Source organism: Ambystoma mexicanum, chromosome 6p, assembly GCF_040938575.1.
Source record: "Ambystoma mexicanum isolate Mex_15411 chromosome 6p, UKY_AmexF1_1, whole genome shotgun sequence".
Taxonomy (NCBI): domain Eukaryota; kingdom Metazoa; phylum Chordata; class Amphibia; order Caudata; family Ambystomatidae; genus Ambystoma; species Ambystoma mexicanum.
The window spans coordinates 448,551,918-448,579,265 of NC_090935.1; positions in this window are offsets into that span (position 1 = coordinate 448,551,918).

Consider the following 27,348-nt stretch of genomic DNA (forward strand, 5'->3'; position numbering starts at 1 on the left):
ATTGTCATTAAAGACTCCTCAACATAAAGAACTATATTACATATCCCTGCTACAACTCTTTAAACCATGGAGAAAAGAAGAAGAAATACTAGATAACTATGACTCTTATGAAGACGCTTTCAAAGCAAATGAGAGCACTATAACTGATGTAAACTTTACACAGTACAAAACAATGTTGCACAATGAACAGCAACAAGAAGAAGAACTGCAGGCCCAACTAGATAAGGACACTTCTGACAGTAGTCAACCTTCTGAAACTGGAAGCCAAGAACCGCTGGGAGAGCCACTAATAACAAATGAGGCAGAATTAGCTATGACAGAAGTAGAAAACACCATGTGTCAGTATGAAGACAAAGAAGACTTAACAATACTACAATCAAAACTAAACAATGAACAACATAGCATTTTTGAAGAAGTAACAAAAGAAATTGCACATGGTGTAAAACATGAAAACAAGAATGCACCTGCCAAAATGACAAACCTATACTACTGTACGTCAGTAGAGAAACTGGTTCTGGCAAAACATTCTTAATCAAAATCATCAGTAAATTCCGTCAACAATTGACAAACAACAAACTGTCAGCTGTTGTCACTGCCCCCACAGGTTTAGCTGCCTACAACATGGGCGGTGTCACTTTACACCGATTACTACTCCTCCCAGTAGAACACCAAAACAAATTAGACTATTACAAACTTTCTACAGAAGCTGCAATGGAACTACGCAGAGTATTAAAACAAATGCAAATGCTACTAATAGATGAAGTGTGCATGGTCTCCAACCTAATGTTGACCTTGATTCACCTCAGATTACAAGAAGTACTCAAAACAAACTACGAAGAGTTCTTTGGAGGAAAACACATTATTGTTTTCGGAGATCTTCTTCAATTGACACCAGTGAAAGGTGAGCCTATTTTTAAAACCTTAGGACACAAACTCTGCCGTAAAACTGTTGGCAGCATTGAAAATGCCAACCTTTGGCAACATTTCCAATACAGAGAATTAATAGAAAACATGCAGCAATCTGCAGATCTCACTTATGCCAACATCTTAAAAAGTATTAGAGTTGGTATATTATCTCAAGAAGCACAAGCAGTATTGAAAACCCGGCATATTCATGTGCTACGGATATTATGGAACAATTAGCCCACAAAAATGTCAATTGTATGGCTTTAATGCCAACTCTTGCAAGCTGTTTCAAATTCAATGAAACAATGTTAAAAAAAGAAATGCAACCAATAATTGAAATTAGCGCCACAGACAAACTAGACATACATGGTATGACACTACCCATGTGTGAACAAGCCACAACGAGACTAAATAGTTTAGATAATTCAATCTCCAACACAGCTGGATTGTTAAAAATATTAAAATTATCCTTAAATTGCAGAGACATGCTTAAACGTAACCTTCACGTGGATCAAGGACTAGTTAATGGAGCACTGGGTACAGTTGTTGGCTTTCAAACATACCCACATGACAACATTCAATTTGTCAATATTCTCTTTGACAAACTTTCAGAAGTGAAAAGGATAGGACGCTCAACAGCTCGATTCCTTCCCTTCAAAGACATGTATGTACAAACAGAACAATTTTCTCTAATTCTTGCATACACAGTCACCATTCATAAATCACAAGTCTTACCCTAGACAAAGCATTGATAGACATTGGTAACACAGTCTTTAAAGAAGGCATGAGCTACGTAGCACTATCATGCTTACGTACACAGCCTATTTTGAATCAACTTTGATGCAAGTAAAGTAAACACTGATATTCCTTGCATTTCAGAATACAATAGACTTTGTTCGCTATACACCCCCATATAAAAACATATCCTATTCCACAAAAAGTAAAATGTTCTAAAAGAAAACTAAATCAAACAGAAATGCAACAGGATGTCACTGCAAATCCTCCAAAGAGATTAAAAGAAACTAATACTTCATCAAGTACCACAATCAAAAAAGAACCTCTTTGGGAAAGTAAACCAGGTACTTCTTCAAAGAAGGAAGACAAACTTCAAAAAAAGCACTCAGATACAGAACTACTTGGTCCATTTAAACTTTCAAATGTAAATGGTGTAAGTTGCTATGCAAATGTAGCAATTAATATTCTATTTCAATTACCACTAATAGTTGACAACATTTACTTACACAGTACAGACCAATTGTGTTTGCAAATGTTAGTACTTCATAGAAACGCAACAAACACTCCTGACAACACACGTAGTGTTTATGGAATAAGACAACAATTGGACTACTGTGCTGGAATGTTGAAATTCACTATAAACTCACAGGAAGATCCTCAGGAATTTCCAATGCACTTACCACAAGTACTGGAAAACAAAAACATACCTATAAATGAAATCTTCCAGATTTCATACATGTGGAAACATACATGCTCTGTGCAACAATGTGACACAAGAACAAATCCCCAATGAGCGCTTTGTGTATGTATCAATACCTAATTGTGAATCCGTTCCATTTCAGCAACTTGTACAAAATGCAAACCATGGTAGATTATGTACTACCTGCAATTCGGGTAATCGCTCCACCTTACTAATACAAACACATATTAAATACGTAATACTAATGCTTCTATGTTACAATGCAGATGGTACCAAAAACAACTGCAAGCTGACTGGATTCACATATGGTCAAGTCTCACTTGGTAAGAAAACCTTCTCAACAATAGGTATAATCTACCACACTGGAGCCACAACCAATGCAGGTCACTATACGGCATATATAAAAAAGAATTGTGGATGGTTCAAATGTAATGATAGTACCATTACTCTAAAGCAGAGATTACCTGAAAATCTTACAAACGCTTATTTAATCTTCTTAAAACCAAAATGTATTAACTAAACCGTACTTAAACATAAACTAAACTTTTATTAGAAAACTATAAACTGTTACAATATGCCAACAGCTATATAACTGCCCCAAGATTCTACAACAACTAAACAGATAAATGAATACCACCAAATTATATAAAAAAATAAACAGTTAGAATACGCCAACTGGTATCTAACTACCCCAAGATTTTCAATAACCAAACAGATAAATCAATACCACTACATTATAACAAAAAATAGACAGTTAGAATACACCAAATGGTATCTAACTACCCCAAAATTTTACAATATCCGAACAGATAAATCAACACCACTTCATTATAATTTCTTAAAACCAAAATGTATTAACTAAACTGTACTTAAACATTAACTAAACTTCTTTTAGAAAACTATAAACTGTTACAATATGCCAACAGCTATATAACTGCCCCAAGATTCTTTAACAACTAAACAGATAAATTAATACCAATAAATTATATCAAAAAATAAACAGTTAGAATATGCCAACTGGTATCTAACTAACCCAAAATTTTACAATTTTTACAATATCCAAATAGATAAATCAATACCACTTCATTATAACAAAAAATAGACTGTAAGAATATGTCACCAGGTATCTAACTGCTCCAAAAATCTGCAAGAAGTCAATATATAGAGCATTAGACAGAAACAACAAGTGAACACTGAAAACAAACAAACAAATAGACTGTAGCATAACAAAAAAAGTTTTTTTTTAAATCCAACATCCCACAGACCCAATGATTTTAGCATCAAACACAGATACTGAGCAAATTGCCCAGTACACTGGTTTGTAATCTACTAAATATGAGGGTCAAAAAGAAAAAATGTTGATTATTCAATGTTATAAATTGTTAACAATACCAATACTAACATGATCTGTTCTTTTATCACAGAAATAAACAAGAAATACATGTACTCCAGTTACTAAACCAGTAAGTATATTAAGTACAACCATCACAGCAAATCACACGCATAGTGACTTATAACTTTGCTGCCTATAAATTTGATCTTGTCCATGCACCCAAGACTATAGACCACAGCATATCACACCCATAGTGGCTTATAACTTCATTGCTTATACATTTGTTCTTGGATCCAAAAGTTATAAGCCACCATGGCCATGCTCCCAAGACTCTATGCCCTGGCCACAACCACCAGAGCATATCACACCCATAGAGTCAAACATTTTAACTATGCCATATGGACACTTTTAATGTCCGCGGACATCATAAGTGTCCTTAGAACAGTTTCAACTTGCCTATGAACAGTACGGACAGACATAGCGTCCTCAGGGCACCCTCATTTCGTTTATTTACGAACATCCCAGGACACATGATGTGTTCTTAGAACAGATTCAACTTGCCTGCGAACAAAACAAACAGGCTTACCGTCCTCAGAACACACCCATTTTATTTATTTACAAACATACCAGGACACTATTATGCTATTAGCGCCTTGGTTGACGCCGTTATCTCTCCGACTCCGCCATGGTGAATGGCGGAATTACCGCCCCATTCCAAGGTTGGCGGGGTCGGTAATTCCCCATTCACCATGGGCCCTTCCCCATTCCCATTTTTGCCCCATAGGGCTCAATGGGAATGGGGAAGGTGCTAATTACGGCACCGTAAATTACGGTGTCGTAATTAGCTCCAAGGTCCCTTTGCGGGTTGGTTTTTTAACGCCTGCAAAAAGCAGGTGTTAAGTTCCAACCCGCAAAGGGAACTCGGAATAGGGCGGTAAGGGTTTAACGGCACCGGTCTCGTTACCGGTGACTGTTAACCCTTACCGCCCGACTCGGAATGAGGCCCAATGTGTTCTAAGAACACTTTGAACGTGCTTGCGAACATGTGTTCTTAGAACAATTTGAAATTGCTTGGAAACAGAACGGAAAGGCATACCGTCCTCAGGACACCCCCATTTTTATTTATTGACGAACATCCCAGGACACATGATGTGTTCTTAGAACAGATTGAACTTGCCTGCGAACAAAACCAACAGGCTTACCGTCCTCAGAAAACACCCATTTTGTTTATTTACGAACATCCCAGGACACGTAATATGTTCTAAAACACTTTGAACGTGCTTGAGAACATGTGTTCTTAGAACAATTTGAAATTGCTTGCGAACAGAACAGACAGGCATACCGTCCTCAGGACACCCCCATTTTATTTATTGACGAACATCCCAGGACACATGCTGTGTTCTTAGAACAGATTCAACTTGCCTGCGAACAAAACGAACAGGCTTACCGTCCTCAGAACACACCCATTTCGTTTATTTTTGAACATTTCAGGACACCGCCAGTGTTCTTAGAACACTTTCAGCTTGCTTGCAAACAATACGTACAGGCGTAGTGTCCTCAGAACACCCCCATTTTGCTTATTTAGAACATTTTAGAACATCCGCGTTGTCCGCGGACAAAGCAAACACAACAGGGGGGTCTACCACCGAAATAAATAAAACATTTAACCCATATCTTACTCCCCCACCCTCCCCAAACACTTTCACACAACAACACACTCTACTAAATAGTATTTTTCAACAAAGTTTCACCATCTGCGAATCCAAGATGGCGGGCATTCCCGAATATCTGACACGCTTCACGCTCTTCACCGTCCAATCAACAAACATGTTGTATGTCCGCGGACATGACGCAAGCCGGTTGGCCAATCTGGACACTGTCCGCAGAGCGAACAGGGAAGTGTGTCCGCGGACTGAACATAGATATCACTAATTTATTTTGACCTATTATTTGCTCATTTTATAAAAAACTACTGGACGGATTTTCACTAAATTTGCAAAAGCACGCTTTTGGGACAAAGCCGCCGCTCCTGGTCCAAATTTGGTGACAATCTGTCCAGCGGTTTGGGCTGTACACGTGAGCAAAGTTTTTTCCCCATTCAGTCTAAGGGAAAAAAATAAGTTTTGGGACCCCCTTTATAACTTTGCCCCCCTGAACCAAACCTCACCAAACTTTGCAAAAATACCCAAATGCCCAAGACCCATATACTTTTGGTGCAAAGTCCAGGGAGAGCGAAGTTATAAGCCACCCAAAAAGGGCTCTTCCTATGGAAACAGCAACTTAACCATAACTACACAGCTACTACCGTGGTTGTGTAGTTATGGTTAAGTTGCTGTTTCCATAGGAAGAACACTTTTTGGGCGGCTTATAGTATATAGCCGACTCTGAATTTATTTGGAAAAGTTTGGTGAGGTTTGGTCCAGGGGGAGCAAAGTTATAAGGGGGATCCCAAAATATCTTTTTTTCCCATAGACTGAATGGGGAATAAAACTTGCTTACGCCTACAGCCCAAACCGCTGGACGGATTTTCACCAAATTTGGACCAGGAGCAGCAGCTTGGTCCCGAAAGCGTGCTTTTGCAAATTTGGTGAACATCTGTCAAGTAGTTTTTTTTTAAAATGACCAAAAAGTAGGTCACAAAAAATTTGTGATATCTATGTTCGGTCCGCGGACACACTTCCCTGTTCGCTCCGCGGACAGGGTCCTGATTGGCTGGGATAACCGCGTCATGTCCACGGACATTCGACATGCTCGCTGATCAGGTGGTTGAGAGCGTGTGGTGCGGCAGATTTTCTGGGCACGCCCGCAATTTTGTATCCGCAGACAGCGCGGTGAAACTTGGTGGAAAAATACAATTTAGTCAAGTGTGTTGGCGTGTAAGACTGTTTGGGGAGGGTGGGGGAGTAAGAGATGGGTCAAATGTTGTATTTATTTAGGTGGCAGGCACCCCTGTTGTGTTCGTTCAGACCACGGACAGCAGCGCTGTCCTTAATGTCCGTAGTTAATGAAAATGGGGTGTCCTAAGGACACGGTACCTGTCAGTATAGTATGCATGCAAGTCAAACTGTTCTAAGAATACATCAAGTGTTCTAGGGTGTTCGTGAATAAACAAAATGGGGGTGTCCTGAGGACAGTACATCTGTCCGTATTGTTCATAGATAAGTTGAAACTGTTCTAAGAACACACACGGTGTCCTGAAATGTTCGTAAATAAACGAAATGGTGGTGTCCTGAGGACGCTATTCCTGTCCGTATTGTTTGTAGGGAAGTTGAAACTGTTCTAAGAACACATCAAATGTCCTGAGATGTTCGTAAATAAACAAAATGGGGGTGTCCTGAGGACGCTACGCTTGTCCGTATTGTTCGTAGGCAAATTAAAACTGTTCTAAGAACACATGCAGTGACCTGAAATGTTGGTAAATAAACGAATTGGAGGTGTCCTGAGGACACTATACCTGTCTGTACAGTTCGTAGGCAAGTTCAAACTGTTCTAAGAACACATCAAGTGTCCTGGGATGTTCATAAATAAACAAAATGGGGGTGTCCTGAGGACGCTACGCTTGTCTGTATTGTTCGTAGGCAAGTTGAAACTGTTCTAGGAACACACGCGGTGTCCTGAAATGTTCATAAATAAACGAACTGGGGGTGTCCTGAGGACACTATACCTGTCTGTATTGTTCGTAGGCAAGTTCAAACTGTTCTAGGAACACATCAAGTGTCCTGGGATGTTCATAAATAAACAAAATGGGGATGTCCTGAGGACGCTACGCTTGTCTGTATTGTTCGTAGGCAAGATGAAACTGTTCTAGGAACACACGCGGTGTCCTGAAATGTTCATAAATAAACAAAATGGGGGTGTCCTGAGGGCGCTATTCCTGTCCGTATTGTTCGTAGGCAAGTTCAAACTGTTCTAAGAACACATCAAATGTCCTGGGATGTTCATAAATAAACAAAATGGGGGTGTCCTGAGGTCCTACGCTTGTCTGTATTGTTCGTAGGCAAGTTGAAACTGTACTAGGAACACACGCAGTGTCCTGAAATGTTCATAAATAAACGAAATTGGGGTGTCCTGAGGACACTATACCTGTCCGTACTGTTCGTAGGGAAGTTCAAACTGTTCTAAGAACACATCAAGTGTCCTGGGATGTTCGTAAATAAACAAAATGGGGGTGTCCTGAGGACGCTATGCCTGCCCGTATTGTTCGTAGGCAAGTTGAAATTGTTCTAAGAACACATCGACAGGGTAATTCATAGAATTTCGCAGAAAAGTGTCGCAATCGGCTGGCGCAGAGTGTCCGCGTGCGATTGACTGCGCCAGGCACGTGCGATAAAACCGATTTCCGCGCACAGCGTATTCATGGATTACATGCTCCCAAACCAGCCGTGGCGCAGAGTATCGCAGCGACCCTGCAGCAGCGCCAGTAACGCCCCCAAGAACGCCCTCTCGCAAGGAAAAGCCAGCAAAATCGCTAAATCATCGCAAAGGGCTGCGCTAACTCTGGACCAGTTTACAGGGCAGCCAAACAAGGAACGCAAAGCGGGTAACGTGCATATCAGGGGTACACGTGAAGTCATACACGCGATTAGCCAGGGTACGTGTATTACATGGGTACGCGGGAAGTTTAACACGCGATTGGCCAGGGTACGTGTATTACAGGGGTACGCGGGAAGTTTAACAGGCGATTAGCCAGGGTACGTGTATTACAGGGGTACGCGGGAAGTTTAAAACGCGATTGGCCAGGGTACGTGTATTACAGGGGTACGCGGGAAGTTCAACACGCGATTGGCCAGGGTACGTGTATTACAGGGGTACGCGGGAAGTTTAACACGCGATTAGCCAGGGTACGTGTATTACAGGGGTACGCGGGAAGTTTAACACGCGATTAGCCAGGGTAAGTGTATTACAGGGGTACGCGGGAAGTTCAACACGCAATTAGCCAGGGTACGTGTATTACAGGGGTACGCGTGAAGTCATACACGCGATTAGCCAGGGTACGTGTATTACATGGGTACGCGGGAAGTTCAACACGCGATTGGCCAGGGTACGTGTATTACAGGGGTACGCGGGAAGTTTAACAGGCGATTAGCCAGGGTACGTGTATTTTACTGGGGTACGCGGGAAGTTTAAAACGCGATTGGCCAGGGTACGTGTATTACAGGGGTACGCGGGAAGTTCAACACGCGATTGGCCAGGGTACGTGTATTACAGGGGTACGCGGGAAGTTTAACACGCGATTAGCCAGGGTACGTGTATTACAGGGGTACGCGGGAAGTTTAACACGCGATTAGCCAGGGTAAGTGTATTACAGGGGTACGCGGGAAGTTCAACACGCAATTAGCCAGGGTACGTGTATTACAGGGGTACGCGTGAAGTCATACACGCGATTAGCCAGGGTACGTGTATTACATGGGTACGCGGGAAGTTCAACACGCGATTGGCCAGGGTACGTGTATTACAGGGGTACGCGGGAAGTTTAACAGGCGATTAGCCAGGGTACGTGTATTACAGGGGTACGCGGGAAGTTTAAAACGCGATTGGCCAGGGTACGTGTATTACAGGGGTACGCGGGAAGTTCAACACGCGATTGGCCAGGGTACGTGTATTACAGGGGTACGCGGGAAGTTTAACACGCGATTAGCCAGGGTACGTGTATTACAGGGGTACGCGGGAAGTTTAACACGCGATTAGCCAGGGTAAGTGTATTACAGGGGTACGCGGGAAGTTCAACACGCAATTAGCCAGGGTACGTGTATTACAGGGGTACGCGTGAAGTCATACACGCGATTAGCCAGGGTACGTGTATTACATGGGTACGCGGGAAGTTCAACACGCGATTGGCCAGGGTACGTGTATTACAGGGGTACGTGGGAAGTTTAACAGGCGATTAGCCAGGGTACGTGTATTACAGGGGTACGCGGGAAGTTTAAAACGCGATTGGCCAGGGTACGTGTATTACAGGGGTACGCGGGAAGTTCAACACGCGATTGGCCAGGGTACGTGTATTACAGGGGTACGCGGGAAGTTTAACACGCGATTAGCCAGGGTACGTGTATTACAGGGGTACGCGGGAAGTTTAACACGCGATTAGCCAGGGTAAGTGTATTACAGGGGTACGCGGGAAGTTCAACACGCAATTAGCCAGGGTACGTGTATTACAGGGGTACGCGTGAAGTCATACACGCGATTAGCCAGGGTACGTGTATTACATGGGTACGCGGGAAGTTCAACACGCGATTGGCCAGGGTACGTGTATTACAGGGGTACGCGGGAAGTTTAACAGGCGATTAGCCAGGGTACGTGTATTACAGGGGTACGCGGGAAGTTTAAAACGCGATTGGCCAGGGTACGTGTATTACAGGGGTACGCGGGAAGTTCAACACGCGATTGGCCAGGGTACGTGTATTACAGGGGTACGCGGGAAGTTTAACACGCGATTAGCCAGGGTACGTGTATTACAGGGGTACGCGGGAAGTTTAACACGCGATTAGCCAGGGTAAGTGTATTACAGGGGTACGCGGGAAGTTCAACACGCAATTAGCCAGGGTACGTGTATTACAGGGGTACGCGGGAAGTTTAACACGCGATTAGCCAGGGTACGTGTATTACAGGGGTACGCGGGAAGTTATACACGCGATTAGCCAGGGTACGTGTATTACAGGGGTGCGTGGGAATCATCACACGCGATTAGGCTGGGTGGGTCCTCACAGGTGTTTCCTGTACACCCTCCACGGCCCCTGCAGGCAGTCTACAAAACAGGGGACTACCCTGCACACCTGCTCATGTCCCCCTGCACCCCCACCCCCCCAGCAGTGCAGGGGCAGCCTCCACCAGGCCCCCACTCATGTCTCCCACCACCCCCACCCTCCCGCCACCAGGGGCAGCCTCCACCAGGCCCCCACCCATGTCTCCCACCACCCCCCGCCACCAGGGGCACTCTCCACCAAGCCCCCACCCATGTCTCCCACCACCCCCACCAGTGCAGGGGCACCCTCCACCAGGCCCCCACCCATGTCTCCCAACACCCCCACCCACCAGCACTGTGGGGCACGTGGCCAGCAGGCAGTCAGGCAGCAGCAGATGGCAGGTGGGAGCGTGCTCAGGGCTCTGGGGGGCAGTAATTTCGCCTCCTGGCCAGGAGCGTGGTCTCTCGTGTGTGAACGCGTGGACAGCCTGATAGGTAGTGAAATCCCACACGTCAGCAAAGGCCCTTAGCGCGTAAACCCGTCAACAGCATATGCGCGCCTATAGTCACCTGCACGTGCAGGAAATTGTTGCGTGACACGTCCCAGTGTCAAAGCGTGTGATTGGTGAAAATGGATGTACACGTAGAAGTGACAAAGCGTGTGATTGGTGAAAATGGATCTACACGCAGGAGTGACAAAGCGTGTGATTGGTGAACGTACACGCCGCGTAAGTGACGCTGTACGTGTGGGCCTGTATATAAGGTACATGTAGAACACCATTTCCTTGTTAGTGCTTTTCGTGGAGAGCGAGTGGGTGAAATCTGTACTTCTTGTCGTTTCACACGCGATTTACTTCACGGCGTTTCCAGTTCGTATTCCCTGTTACCTCTGACAGCTTTTTCTCTTTTTTCTCTTTTACTGGTTTACCTGGGCCTGTTCCCTCAAACAGTGTCCCCTTCTACTGTTGTCCTGTCTTCTCAGACAGCGTACACATCTTCTTTTGGCGGGGGTTTAGCCAGCCAAACGCGCTCATTCTTCACGCTCTTTTACCTGGCAGACGGTGAGTCACGCACGTATCCAACTTCTGTGCTTGCCCCGTGTGTTGCCTACCCCTTCAGAGGTCATTCTAGGCTGCGTGTGACACGCATACGTTCATTCTTGTGTTACTGGGTGCCACAGCGTAGTGCAGGTTTTTCTTTCTGCACACGTGGTCTAGGAGGGGTTGCGTGCACGTCATCTCCCTTTTTTGGGCCTCCTGTGCGTTGCGTGACCCGTCATCTTTCCCCAGGGGTTACAATCAGCCGTGCTAGAGCACTAGGGTACAATTACCATCTGGTACCCAACCCCTTTGACCCCCAATTGCCCAGGACAATTGTCTACAGCCACTCCCATACGCACATTAATATCAGTGCCATGGCTGGGAGGCGAGGATTCCGTAAGGGTGGCAAAGGTGGAAGAGCCACAAGTGGTGGCCGTGGTGGATCCGGTAGGGGACGTGGTCGTAACTTGCAGGGTGAGCCTGTCCCCCCATGTGTGGAGGACCAGTCAAGGGCACCCATCATCCCCCCCCTCCCCCCCTCCCCCCCTCCCGTTGAGGCTGAAGTGGCTGACACCATCCATGCTCAGCCCTTGTTGGACCAGCCCATTGTGGCACCAGACCTGGCTGACTCCATGGCTGACTTCCAGGTCAGCAGGGCTACGACACGTGCGCTGGTGCACGTTGATGCCATCATGCCACGTGGATCTGGGGCAGCAAGGTCATCTACTGCACCAAGGAGGCAGGGCGGAGTGGCTGCAGGGGCAGCTGCGGCTCCATCCACCCCAGCCCTCACACACCCAGCCAGGACAGTGTCGGTCCTAGTCCATGCTGCTGAGATTCCCCCTGACACCATCACACTCGAGCCAATGCCTGCACCAACTCCCATGCTGAGTGTGCAATCCCACACTCCTGATACAGAGTCCACCAGGGCTCCTGCCCCTAGTGTCCAGAGCGGCGCAGGACACTCAGGATCACCACCACCTTCCAAGCGGAAGAGGAAGAGTGCTCGTCCGGCACAGGCTGATGCCCCAGACACGGCTACACAGTCCGGCCCGTCCAGGAAGCCCAGCTTCACGGATGACGAACTGAATGCACTTGTCGAGTATGTGTCCGGACATGACAACGAGATGGTCATTGTTGCAGGATCCAAGACCACACCTGCACAACGCCAGGCACACTGGCAGACCGTTGCGGACATCGTAAGTGCCCTTGGAATCGTGAGGCGCACAGCCAATGATTGCTATAAGCGCTGGAATGACCTAAAGCGCAGGGCAAAGAGTAAGCTGGCCTCAAGTCATGCCGCAACTCTAGTGACTGGAGGTGGGTCTCCAGTAGTAGACATGGAACTCACTCCACATGAGTCAGTCGCTGGGACCTACGTCACGGAGGAACAGATCCAAGGCGTGGGAGATCTGGCTGATTACGAGGCATTGTCCGGTGAGTGCACATGCATGTGTGTGTCATACATGTGCATGGTGTGTGTGTGAGGGCTTCTGTTTGGGTGCCAGGAGAGAGTGTGTGCGCCTCAGTCGTATGGGTCAGCCATGTGCTTCATGCAATACTTCCTGCGCAGCTGCATTTGGCCATAGCAGTATCCCTTCTGCCAACAGTAGACATCTAGCACAACTGCACGCCAGTTGCCCTTGAAGTGTCACCTTGACACAACAGATTTGCTTATTTTTCACTGTTCATTCAGTCAGTTTGTTTGCATTCCACCACTTTCACTAGGCATGTCGCTGTCCACTAGTCACATGTCTGACATGGGTATGGTAAAGGGGAGTGACTTTGTTACCTGGATATCATTTGTACACACATGTCCCTGTGCAATTTGACCATTACAGACTGGCAGCTCCAGGTGAAAAATCTGACCTGTTAGAATCAGAAAAGCTATTACATGCGGGAACTGGACTGAATGAATAGGTGCTGCCCTCCTCTCCATCTTCACTCAATAGCAATGGTACATGCCATCTGTGTGATGGCATGTGTGTTTCACCTGCCAATCACAGGCCAATGTGTGATGCCACTGCCAGGCAGCATGCAGAAAATTTGTTCATTTTCCATCTTGGTGTCATCAGTGTGTGCCATTTGCCTGCACTTCATACGCAGTGAGGGTGCATGCATGGGAGGGTTCTAGTCATGTGGGACATGTCAATCAAGTACTGGTTCTCTTGCTTCTCAGCCCTCAATGTGTGCCATGGTGCTAATGCCTGTTTCCATTACTTTGTTTTCATGTCTTTGCAGGGGAAGACGCACCTGATACTGCTGGGGTTGTGGAGATGGTGCAGACCCAGGAGGTGTCCCAGGGCCGACCAACCACCAGTGAGGGACGTGGTGTGGTGGTGGGGGAGAACCCACAAGTGCTGCAGGTCGTGCTCTCAAGGGGTGTCTCTGGCTGCACCTCCCCCGAGCTGTACTCAGGTGTTGATTCGGATGAGACCTACGTGCCGTCGCTGGTGAGTGTTCCAGGGAGGGATTCTGTTCTGTCTCACCCACCTGCACCAGGGTCAGTACCCTCCATGGGGATGTCAGTGTTGGCAGCTACGCCTTTGGTGGTTACGGATGCAGGGTCACACTCCGCGACATCTGATCCTGTTCCTGGGCCAGCAGATCAGAGGGGGAATGCAGTCCTGCAGCCTCAGGCAGTGCCGGCACAGCAAGGCGCAGTTCGCCTTGCCCCAGACAGGTGTGGTGCCCGCCGACGTGGTGGCCGTACGCCACCTGGCAATACCGCATGGGAGCAATCCATTTACGGTATGGCTACCCAACAGGCTGCATCATCCGAGATGATGGCTCAGGCCATGGATAGGGTGGCCACTTCCATTGTCCCCCCAGAAAGGCTGATGGAGCGACTAGAGCAGGCAACTGACTCCATCTGCCAGTCACACAGGGAGGACATGTTGGGGTCCAACAGGGACAGGCGGGCGGCACTGGCGACTCTGCAGGAGGCCATCTCCATTGAGTCCCAGGGCCACAGGGAAGCCCTGAGGCAGGAGCTCCTACACCTCAGGACGACTCTTGTTGAGCTTGAGGCTTCAACACACCAAAGGACAGAACAGCAGCTGGAGCGTCTCACCCGTACGCTCTCAGCTGAGATGCAGGCAACGAGGGCGGAGGTCCGGGCATCCCGTGAGTTGTTGCATGGGGACCTCCGCACACTCATCCTCCAGAACCAGACCTACCACACCCGCATGCTTGCAGCCATGGAGGAGCAGACTAGGGCCTTGCGTGGGCTGCCTCCCATAGTGCAACCACCTCCGGATGCAGCTGCACAGGGTGATAATAGCGACAGCAGTGACACTCCCACAATAGGGTAGCCGTGTGGGCCATGAGCCCATGGAGGTGTTTTATTTTCCCAGGATCCACGCAGGTGGGTTCTGGTGTGCATCCTGTCCTCGGACCTCCTGGGTGGCCTCCCCAACCCCCCCGGGCCCATCAATGGCCATTTTTGATTTTTTCTTATTTTTATTTTTATTTTGATTTCTTTTATTCCCAATTTTTTTGGGAGGATCTGTTGGCTCCGATCTGTTGGCTCCGATCTGTTGGCTCCGATCTGTTGGCTCCGATCAGTTGGCTCCGATCTGTTGGCTCCGATCTGTTGGCTCCGATCTGTTGGCTCCGATCTGTTGGCTCCGATCTGTTGGCTCCGATCTGTTGGCTCCGATCTGTTGGCTTCCGTGGTTCCTGTGGGCATACGCTGCATTGTGGCTGGGCACATGCAGGCTTGTAATGTATTTGGTTCAGATGCTTGGGTTTGAGTCACACACACCCCTCCTGCTTCCCGTTTCCATGGGCTTGCAAAGGGTGTGCCCAAGTGACAGTGAATTACACAGTGACGTTGGACTCCCATGACCTGTGTGGCCAGTCTGTAGTCAATACTGTGTATACATTCCTAGTGCATATTGCTGTTGTGTTGTACACTGCATGTTGCATTGATGTGTAACTCTTCTTCTGTGTCTACCTCCCAATTTGCAGGTCCCTTCCTCAAGTCCACACAAGGACCTCTAGTCTGGCGATGGGGACCATGTTGGCAGCAGTGCACCTACAACTCTACATGGCGCCAACACTGCACAGTTGGTAGTGGTGGGAGTGCAGGCATTTCCAGGTGGTGAGACTACTAATATGTTACATTTTTGATGTCATGTTAATGGTACTACGTGCTCAAGTATGTTGTTGGTCCGGCATTGCTGTGAGCATTTCAGGTGTTGCAGGTTTCTAATAGTGCCACTGTACATAGTGAGAGTGATGTCATGTTGTGGGGATTACTTTGTTTACCTGCAATTAGCATGACATGGCACGGTGTGTCGTGTGGCAGTGCTGGGGTTGGGTTGGCTGACATGGCACTGTCCTCTTGTTGCATTTTGCAAGTGGGTATTCATTTTAGCTGCTTCAATGTGTAACTTCACAAAACTGCATTGGTGGTGTCTGTGTGGGTAGGGATGCACACATTGTGACACTTCCAGGTGAACAATCTCAGGCTGACATGGAATTCCCGGTTCATTCTCCACACATTCAGGATCAGTGTCAGGTTGAGTCATCATTGATTGTCAGATGGAATGTGCCAGGGCAGTGTGCACTCCACAGGGGTGTGATTTCTATGTGAAGTAATTAGCCACTAGCTGTGTACGGGCTGCCTCCCCCCGTGCCCTTTCCCCTCCCATGCGCAGCGGCTGTGCATGTGGTTGGGGATGTGGGGCCACCACCATGTCCACGGCCAGGCCCCGGCGTGTAGCAACGTTGTGCAGGACACATGCTGCCACTATGATCCTGCACACTACTGGGGGAGCGTATAACAGCTGCCCGCCAGAACGGTCAAGGGAGCGAAAGCGTGACTTCAGCACTCCGAATGTGCGCTCCACTATGCCCCTGGTTGTAATGTGGGCTGTGTTAAATCTTACCTGGGGTGGCGTGGTGGGGTTCCGAATTGGCGTCATCATGTGGGGGCTGAGAGGGTAGGCACTGTCCCCTGTGGAGGTGGGGATTGGTATCATTGGTGAGGTTGTGACCTTGCTCAGTATCCAACATGCATGCATGTGCAGTGGCATACATACTCACCAAGCAGCCATGTATCGCCATGCCGCCCAGCTTCTAGGTCCCGGCTTAGGGTGGACATTCGGTAAATGAAGCTGTCGTGGGTGGAGCCGGGATAGTTGGCATATACTGAGGTGATGATTCCCTTGGCATTACATGCTACCTGCACGTTGATGGAATGCCAGTGCTTGCGGTTCCTATAGATGTGCTCAGATGCCCTGGGGGGACGTAGAGCCACATGGGTGCAGTCGATGGCACCTAGCACTTTGGGGAATCGTGCCACTGCGTAAAAATCCAGGGCGGCAGCATGCCTTTCTGCAGGTGTTCTGGGCAGGTATATGTGCCTGCGGACTGATGGGCGTGCAGTCATGATGTTCAAGACCTGGTGTAGGCAGCGTGACTGGGTGGCCTGTGACACCCCACCCACTATGGCACTTGTCCGCTGAAATGATCCAGTGGCTAAGAAGTGCAGTACATTGAGGACCTTCTCCAGGGGGCTGAGTGCTTGGGAGCACAGGGTGGGTGATGTGAGGTCATCCTCCCACTCAGTCACCAGGTCCAGTATGATGTGTGGTGGAAACCTGTACCTCCCATACACCTGGTCATCAGGCATCCCGAAAAGGCTGGTTCTGGGTGTGAATATTCTGGCCCTGACTATCCTCCTCCTCCTCCTTTGGTAGCCCACTGCCACTGCTGCTAGGAACGGTATGTTCATCCTGGCGTCTGAGCTTGTTATTGTTAAAGTCCGCAATTTATGCTTAGCGTGTGTTCTAGGCGAGCGTGTGACCCGCGCAGCCCTGGAATCCTGTTGCCAGTCCAATAGCGTGTGGAAATTCACACGCACCACGGGATACAGCGTGTGACCCGCGCAGCCCTGGAATCCTGTTCCCAGTCCAATAGCGTGTGGAAATTCACACGCACCACGGGATACAGCGTGTGACCCGCGCAGCCCTGGAATCCAGTTCCCAGTCCAATAGCGTGTGGAAATTCACACGCACCACGGGATACAGCGTGTGACCCGCGCAGCCCTGGAATCCTGTTCCCAGTCCAATAGCGTGTGGAAATTCACACGCACCACGGGATACAGCGTGTGACCCGCGCAGCCCTGGAATCCAGTTCCCAGTCCAATAGCGTGTGGAAATTCACACGCACCACGGGATACAGCGTGTGACCCGCGCAGCCCTGGAATCCTGTTCCCAGTCCAATAGCGTGTGGAAATTCACACGCACCACGGGATACAGGTTCGCTGACGTACTTGCCTGTGTAAGTGGCCGCGCACCCATTAAATACACGTACATAGGCCAATCGCGTGTACGCGCACTTTTGTCCAATTACACGCGATGACACTCTGACGTGCAGTATCTCCACGTGTGCCCCGTCATCACGTCCTGAGTGGGGAACACCCGTGCGGGTCACGTCACAGACGCGCTTACGCGCTGAGGGACTCTGGTCCAATAGAATCGCGTATGCGTGCTGACGCGCTTACGCGCTAAGGGCCTTTCCTCGGATTTCACGCTGACGTACAGGATTTTCACGTGCCAAATCACTCCGTATCAAGCTGGCCACGCGAAAACACACGGAAGCCCACGCTCCTGCCCAGAAGGCCGAGTTACTGCCCCCCAGTGCCCCGAGCAGCCTCCCACGTGCCATCTGCTGCTGCCTGCCTGCCTGCCTGCTGCCACCGTGCCCTGCCATTTGGTGCCTGCACATCAGCCATCTGCAGGGGTCCAGTTGCTGTGTCCACCCCTGCTGGAACTGAAGACTCCCGACTGGTATTACATCGCTCCACAGCCCAGCCCCAGGACCCAGTTGCCCACCCACACCTGCCTCTGGGGTTGCCATGTCGGGCACTTCCACATCTGGCACCAGTGGCAACCCCAGGCCAGAGGGGCAGAGGGGCACCAGCTTCACTGTCACCGAAGTTGGTGTCCTGGTGGAGCATGTCCTGGGGCAGTATGATGCCCTCTTTGGATCGTCCCGCGCCAGCAAGGAAGGACGGCAGAGGATCTGGGCCGACTGTGTGGTTGCCATCAACGCGGAGGGGGTGGCAACCCGCGACGTCCTGAAGATCAAGAAGCGCTGGGAGGACTTGAGGTCCAGGACCCTTGTGAAGGCCCGGCGCCTCGTGGAGGGGGGCCGGGGCCGCATGAGTACCATCCAGATGAGGGTCCTGGAACGCGTACGCCCAGCGCTCCACGCCCAGATCCTTGAGAGGGAGGCCCGTCTGGAGTTGAGCGGTAAGTGTCCATGCATTACTGTGTGAGACAGGGCATGTTGCGGTGTGCTGGTTCTATGATACTTGCCTGTATGTGTGCCATAGCCCATGTATGCATGTATGTGTGCAGGGACATCATGGTAATGCATGTGCGACCAGTGATGTGTGATGCACATGGTTGTTGCATGTGTTGAAATGCCGCATGGGGAGCCCTAATCAGATTATGAACATGAGAGCATGCCAGTCTCTGTACCTGAACATGGGTGGGGGTGAGGGATGGGTGCTGATGCCAGGTACATATATGGTAGCCATGTCTGTGTGCCTGACCTGCGTGTCTGTGACTTGTGCATGCCATGGATGCATGACACATGTGTGTGACAATGCAGAGATTCAGTAAAGCAGCAAAATTACCCTTGTATCCGCTGTGTTTGGTGTGTTTGGGGCCAGATGGATGTGACTGAGGTGATGTGTGTGCATGTGATGGGCATGAGCCATGATGCATGTGAGTTACATATCATTGAATGTTTCAAGAGTCCATTGGACATGCATGGAAATGTCCATGGCATGCACCATGCCTGTTACTGTGTGTGTTTTGCCTGGACTGGCCCATGTGTTGTGGAGGGACATGATGGAAGTGTACTTTGACAGTGGTGCTCATCTGCTATTGCTTCCTGTCTAGGGGACCATTGTACAGTGCCCTGATGCTTGTGTTCTTTGTCTCCCTCTACGCAGCGGCTAGTGAAGAAGAGGGCGGAGACGGCGCTGTGGAGCAAGGCGGCGGGGATGCCCCCACGGCTGCAGCGGAAGGGGTGGGTGAGCCCCCACAGGGGCCTGCTACGGTGGGAGACGGTGAGGAGCCATCCAGGTTGGTGGTTTGCACAGAGGAGGAGGAGGCCGCCACTGGGGCACACATGGGGCCTGGTGGGGGCATCCCTGCTGGTGCAAGTGCTGCAGTCCAGGGCCAGGGGCAGGAGGCAGCACAGGTCACCGTGGAGGGGCCTGTGCATGTCGCTGTCCCTGACCCTGTGAGTGCACCACCATGCACCAGCAGGGATGCCCCGTCCCAGGCCTGTCCGCAGGTAGAGGGGATGTCCATGTCACCTGACTCCCCTCCACCTGCGGACGTGGGAACCCCTGGGCGTGCGGAGAAGGTCCTGATTGGGGTCGCGTTGCGCACGGCTGCGATTCGTGATGCCGTGCGTGCTTCCCGGGAGGAGCACGCACGTCATCACGAAGTGCACCGTGCCGACGTGGCCCAATTGGGATCGGCCATGTTCGGGGGTTTCCTGCATGTGTTGGCCAATGTGGCGGCCCTCTCCTCCTCTGTGCAGGCTATCCACCAGTCGTTCTCCTTGCCGTCTTCCAGCCCAGATGCCACCAGGGCCCCCTGTGGACCTGCCCCGACCAATGCAGCCAGCTCGGTGGGGATCCCATCCCTGCCACAGTCGGGAGTCAGAGATCCAGCAGGGGTGGACACCAGAGCAACTGGACCCCAGCAGATGGAGGATGTGACGGCATCATCGGGCAGGGCACGTGCACGACGGCGTCGGTGGTTTCCATCAGCCTGGATGCCGTCGTGCTGGCACAGGCAGTTGCGTCGGAGGCAGCAGCAGGCTCAACGTGGGAGGCATCATGGCTCGGGGCCATCAACATCAGGGGTGCAGGCATCGGCCGGAGGGCAGGAGAACCCTGGAATGGGAGTGGCTTCCGTGTGGGAGAGGTTGTGCCAGCGGATAGGTGCGGAGCGGCAGCGGGCAGAGGAGGAACGGCTCACGATGGTCAGGGCGGAGGACTCCATGCGGAGGGCGCTGAGGCGGGCTGAGTGCCTCGAGGGACTTCGCAGGGAGTTTGAGCTTGACACTGCGTTATACCTGCGGGACCTCGGGGCCAGGGAACATGCCCGCCTCCAAGCCATTGAGCAGGAGTTCGAGGATGCCCTGGCCCATGACAACAACCAGTGAGCCGTCCGAATAGCCCGCTGCCTTTGTATATAGTTGTATAGTTAGGGTTAGGTTTCCTTTGTTTTTTTGAATTTTTTTTGGGTTGCGATTGGACAATGCACCACTTTTTTGTATATAGTTCCCTTTTTAGTTAGTAGTCAGTTAGGTTTAATTTGGTAGGGCTCATGGACCCAGGATTATCTTCTTGATTGGCTTATTTTATTTTTTCATAATTTTTTCATGGACATTCATCTTGTTTTGTTTGATTTGCTTTGTGTTTTTTCTTATTTGCTGTTCAATACATATTATTTTTTTAATCTTCAATGTGTCGTATCATCTCATTGCTTTCAGGCATGTCATGTTGGGTGTTTTGTCATTCACTTGCAGCCATTGTGTGTGACAGACATGTGTTAAATTGCATTATTTACATTGGGGGTGTAACATGTAATTGCCTTTGATATGTGGGTGGGTGTGATAGTCGGTTGGGCCTTTTGGCAGGGGAGGATGGGCATTACGGACATGATTGGGGAATGTTGGGACCCAGGTGCAGGGGGGCATGGATTGGACATGGGTGGGGGCCTGCTGGCAGGTGCCCCACAGTGCTGGGGGGTGGGGGTGGTGAGAGACATGAGTTGGACATGGGTGGGGGCCTGCTGGCAGGTGCCCCACAGTGCTGGGGGGTGGGGGTGGTGGGAGACATGAGTGGGGCCCTGGTGGAGGGTGACCCTGGTGGCTGGGGTTTGGGGGTGGTGGGAGACATGAGTTGGACATGGGTGGGGGCCTGCTGGCAGGTGCCCCACAGTGCTGGGGGGTGGGGGTGGTGGGAGACATGAGTGGGGCCCTGGTGGAGGGTGACCCTGGTGGCTGGGGTTTGGGGGTGGTGGGAGACATGAGTTGGACATGGGTGGGGGCCTGCTGGCAGGTGCCCCACAGTGCTGGGGGGTGGGGGTGGTGGGAGACATGAGTGGGGCCCTGGTGGAGGGTGACCCTGGTGGCTGGGGTTTGGGGGTGGTGGGAGACATGAGTTGGACATGGGTGGGGGCCTGCTGGCAGGTGCCCCACAGTGCTGGGGGGTGGGGGTGCAAGGGGACATGTGTTGGTGTTCATTAGTTCAAGGAGACATGTGCCTTTGCTGGGGGGCATGCCCATGTTGGGTGGGCTGCCTGCGGGACATGACCAGGGATGCAGGGTAGTCCCCTGTGGTGTGGGCTGCCTGCAGGGGCCGTGGAGGGTGTACAGGGTACACCTGGGAGGAGCCACACTGTCAAATCACATGTGGAACTTCCCGCGCACCCCTGAAATACACGCGCCCAGGCTATTCGCGTGTGGAACTTCCCGCGCACCCCTGAAATTCACGCGCCCAGGCTATTCGCGTGTGGGACTTCCCGCGCACCCCTGAAATACACGCGCCCAGGCTATTCGCGTGTGGAACTTCCCGCGCACCCCTGAAATACACGCGGCCAGGCTATTCGCGTGTGGAACTTCCCGCGCACCCCTGAAATACACGTGCCCAGGCTATTCGCGTGTGGGACTTCCCGCGCACCCCTGAAATACACGCGCCCAGGCTATTCGCGTGTGGAACTTCCCGCGCACCCCTCAAATTCACGCGCCCAGGCTATTCGCGTGTGGAACTTCCCGCGCACCCCTGAAATACACGCGCCCAGGCTATTCGCGTGTGGAACTTCCCGCGCACCCCTGAAATACACGCGGCCAGGCTATTCGCGTGTGGAACTTCCCGCGCACCCCTCAAATTCACGCGCCCAGGCTATTCGCGTGTGGAACTTCCCGCGCACCCCTGAAATACACGCGGCCAGGCTATTCGCGTGTGGAACTTCCCGCGCACCCCTGAAATACACGCGCCCAGGCTATTCGCGTGTGGGACTTCCCGCGCACCCCTGAAATACACGCGCCCAGGCTATTCGCGTGTGGAACTTCCCGCGCACCCCTCAAATTCACGCGCCCAGGCTATTCGCGTGTGGAACTTCCCGCGCACCCCTGAAATACACGCGCCCAGGCTATTCGCGTGTGGAACTTCCCGCGCACCCCTGAAATACACGCGGCCAGGCTATTCGCGTGTGGAACTTCCCGCGCACCCCTCAAATTCACGCGCCCAGGCTATTCGCGTGTGGAACTTCCCGCGCACCCCTGAAATACACGCGCCCAGGCTATTCGCGTGTGGAACTTCCCGCGAACCCCTGTAATACACGTAGCCCGCTCCCCCAGGCCCGATCGCGTGAGGAACTTCCCGCGCACCCCTCAAATTCACGCGCCCAGGCTATTCGCGTGTGAAACTTCACGCGAACCCCTGAAATATACGTAGCACGCTCCCCCAGGCCCGATCGCGTGTGGAACTTCACGCGAACCCCTGTAATACACGAAGCCTGCTCCCCCAGGCCCGATCGCGTGAGGAACTTCACGCGAACCCCTGTAATACACATAGCCCGCTGCCCCAGGCCCGATCGCGTGAGGAACTTCACGCGAACCCCTGTTATACACGTAGCCCGCTCCCCCAGGCCCGATCGCGTGAGGAACTTCCCGCGCACCCCTCAAATTCACGCGCCCAGGCTATTCGCGTGTGGAACTTCCCGCGCACCCCTGAAATACACGCGCCCAGGCTATTCGCGTGTGGAACTTCCCGCGCACCCCTGAAATACACGCGGCCAGGCTATTCGCGTGTGGAACTTCCCGCGCACCCCTCAAATTCACGCGCCCAGGCTATTCGCGTGTGGAACTTCCCGCGCACCCATGAAATACACGCGCCCAGGCTATTCGCGTGTGGAACTTCCCGCGAACCCCTGTAATACACGTAGCCCGCTCCCCCAGGCCCGATCGCGTGAGGAACTTCCCGCGCACCCCTCAAATTCACGCGCCCAGTCTATTCGCGTGTGAAACTTCACGCGAACCCCTGAAATATACGTAGCACGCTCCCCCAGGCCCGATCGCGTGTGGAACTTCACGCGAACCCCTGTAATACACGAAGCCCGCTCCCCCAGGCCCGATCGCGTGAGGAACTTCACGCGAACCCCTGTAATACACGTAGCCCGCTGCCCCAGGCCCGATCGCGTGAGGAACTTCACGCGAACCCCTGTTATACACGTAGCCCGCTCCCCCAGGCCCGATCGCGTGAGGAACTTCCCGCGCACCCCTCAAATTCACGCGCCCAGGCTATTCGGTGTGAAACTTCACGCGAACCCCTGAAATATACGTAGCACGCTCCCCCAGGCCCGATCGCGTGTGGAACTTCACGCGAACCCCTGTAATACACGAAGCCCGCTCCCCCAGGACCCATCGCGTGAGGAACTTCACGCGAACCCCTGTAATACACGTAGCCCACTCCCCCAGGCCCGATCGCGTGAATGACTTCACGCGAACCCCTGTGATGCACGTACCCTGCAAATCGCGTGTGACACTTCCCGCGCACCCCGGTATACATGCACACGTATTTTTTGTCAGCGGGTGTCCGTGTTTGTGGGTACCCCTTTGCACGTCATTTTTCCTGGAGGGCCACAGTATGGGACATTCATCATGGCAGTATATAGGTGCTATTTGTTGGCGCACCTTTTGGCGCACATTTCTTACAGCCGCAGAGACGCTACCGCCTCCTTTCTTGTGGCGGTCGTGTTTGTGCCTGTGCGCTGGTTTGAGCGTGCGCTTTTTTCCCCTATTCTATTCCATGAATACGTGTTGTAGGCGAGCGTGTGGGCGTTCCGCGCACTTGTGCCCTGTACTTCCCCCGTGACGCCCACGTTTTGGCAAGTTGTTCCCCATTCCGAGTGTTACGCCCGTGTTCCGCCTACTTTTATTGCGTGCGCCGCGCTATGTGCGATTTTCGCTGTGGCCTGTGCGATTTTCGCTGTGACCTGGCGCACGCTGTTAGATGGCCTGTGCGCTAACGTGCGCCGCGCACTTTTTATCGCACATCCGCTGGTTTTCTCGCGCACGGACTTCCATGAATCGACGTGCGCTGCTTTTCGTGCGATTATCGCACGTTCACTGCGATTTTCGCTATTCCACTGCGATTCGCACGTTTTTGCCCACTTGCGCCGCGCTAATTATTCCATGAATCGGCCTCCAAGTGTCCTGGGATGTGCGGAAATAAACAAAATAGGGGTGCCCTGAGGACACTATGCTTGTCCATATTGTTTGTAAGCAAGTTTTAACTGTTCTAAGAACACACGCGGTGTTCTGAAATGTTCGTTAATAAACAAAATGGAAATGACCTAAGGACACTATACTTGTTCGTACTGTTCGTAGGCAAGTTGAAACTGTTCTAAGAACACTCATATTGTTCGCGGACATAAAAAGTGCCCACATGGTATAGTTTTAATGTTTGATTCTATGGGTGTGATCTATGGGTGTGATATGCTGTGGTGGTTGTGGCCAGGGCCTAGAGTCTTGGGTGCATGGCCATAGGCCGTAGGTAATGCACCCAAGCCTCTAGGCCCTGGCCACAACCACTGCAGCATATTACACCCATAGTGGCTTATAACTTTGGCACCCAAGACCAAATTTATAAGCAACAAAGTTATAAGCTAGTATGGGTGTGATATGCTGAGGTGGTTGTGGGCAGGTCCTATAGTCTTGGGTGCGTGGCTGAATGCCATGCACCCAAAACCAAATTTAAAAGCACCAAAGTTTTAAGCCACTATGGGAGTGATATGCTATAGTGGTTGTGGCCAGGACCTAAAGTCTTGGGTGCATGGTCAAAACCAAATTTATAAGCACTGAAGTTATAAGTTACTATGGGTGTGATATGCTGCGGTGGTTGTGGGCAGGGCCTAGAGTCTTGGGTGCATGGCCATGCACCCAAGACCTAATTTATAAGCACCGAAGTTATAAGCCACTATGAGTGTGATATGCTGCAGTGGTTGTGGCCAGGGCCTAGAGTCTTGGGTGCATGGCCAAGACCAAATTTATACGCACCAAAGTTATAAGTCACTATGGGTGTGATATGCTGCGGTGGTTGTGGCTAGGGCCTAAAGTCTTTGGTGCATGGCCAAGACCAAATTTATAAGCACCGAAGTTATAAGCCACTATGGGTGTGATATGCTGCGGTGGTTGTACTTATTATAATATACTTACTGTTTGGCTTGGTAACTGGAGTACATATATTCCTTGTCAATTTCTGTGATAAAAGAAAAGATCATGTTAGTATTGGTAGTTTGTAACGACTTATAGCATTGAATAATAGATATTTTTTATTTATTTAGACTCTCATATTTAGTAGATTACAAACCAGTGTACTGTACAATTTGCTCAGTTTCTGTGGTTGTTGCTAAAATCATTGGGTCTGTGGGAAAAAAAATCCATGTGGGATTAAAAAAAAACTTTTTTGTTATGCTACAGTCTATTTGTTTGTTTTCAGTGTTCACTTGTTGGTTATGGCTAATGTTCGATCTGTTGGCTTGTTGCAGATTTTTGGAGCAGTTAGATACCTGTTGGCATATTCTGTCTATTTTTGTTATAATGTAGTGGTATTAATTTATCTGTTTGGTTGTTGCAAAATCTTGGGGCAGTTAGATACCAGTTGGCCTATTCTAACTGTCTATTTTTTGTTATAATGTAGTGGTATTGATTCATCTGTTTGGTTATTGCAACATCTTGGAGCAGTTAGATACCAGTTGGCGTATTCAAATTGCTAATTTTTTTTATATAATTTTGTGGTATTAATTTGTCTGTTTAGTTGTTATGGAATTTTGGGGCAGTTAGATAGCTGTTGGCATAGTCCAACAGTTTATTGTTTTTTCATTGAAGTTTTGGTAATGTTTAAGTACAGATTAGTTATTAAATTTTGGTTTTAAGAAGATTAAATAAGCGTTTGTAAAATTTGCTGGTAATCTCTGCTTTAGAGTAATGGTACTATCATTACATTCAAACCATCCACATTTTCTTTTATATATGCAGTGTAGTGACCTGCATTGGTTGTGGCTCCTGTGTGGTAGATTATATCTATTGTTGTGAAAGTTTTCTTACCAAGTGATACTTGACCATGTGTGAATCCAGTCAGCTTGCAGTTGTTTTTGGTACCATCTGCATTGTAACATAGAAGCATTAGTATTAAGGGGGTAATTCATAGAATTTAGCGCACAAGTGGCGCACGCGGCTGGCGCACAGTGTGCGCGTGCGAATCCATGCGCCAGCCGCGTGCGCTAAAATCCATTTCCGCGCACAGCGTATTCATGGATTCCAGCTACCAAAACCAGCCGTGGCGCACAGTGGCGGAGCGACCCTGCAGCAGCGCCAGTTACGCCCCCAAGAACACCTCTCGCGCAGGGAAAAGCCATCAAAATCCCCAATCCAGCGCAAAGGGTTGCGCTAACCCTGTACCAGCACGGCAAGCGGGCTACGTGTATTTTGGGGTGCGCGGGAAGTTTCACACGCAACATCAGCAGGGTACGTGAATTCCAGGGGTGCGCTGGAAGTTCCACACGCGAATGTCCTGGCTACGTGTATCTTGGGGTGCGTGGGAAGTTTCACACGCGATATCAGCAGGGTACGTGTATATCAGGGGTGCGTGGGAAGTTCCACACGTGAATGTCCTGGCTACATGTATTTCGGGGTGCGCGGGAAGTTTCACACGGGATATCAGCAGGGTACGTGTATTCCAGGGGTGCGCTGGAAGTTCCACACGTGAATATCCTGGCTACTTGAATCTTGGGGTGCGCGGGAAGTTTCACATGCGATATCAGCAAGGTACGTGTATATCAGGGGTGCGTGGGAAGTTCCACACGCGAATGTCCTGGCTACGTGTATTTCGGGGTGCGCGGGA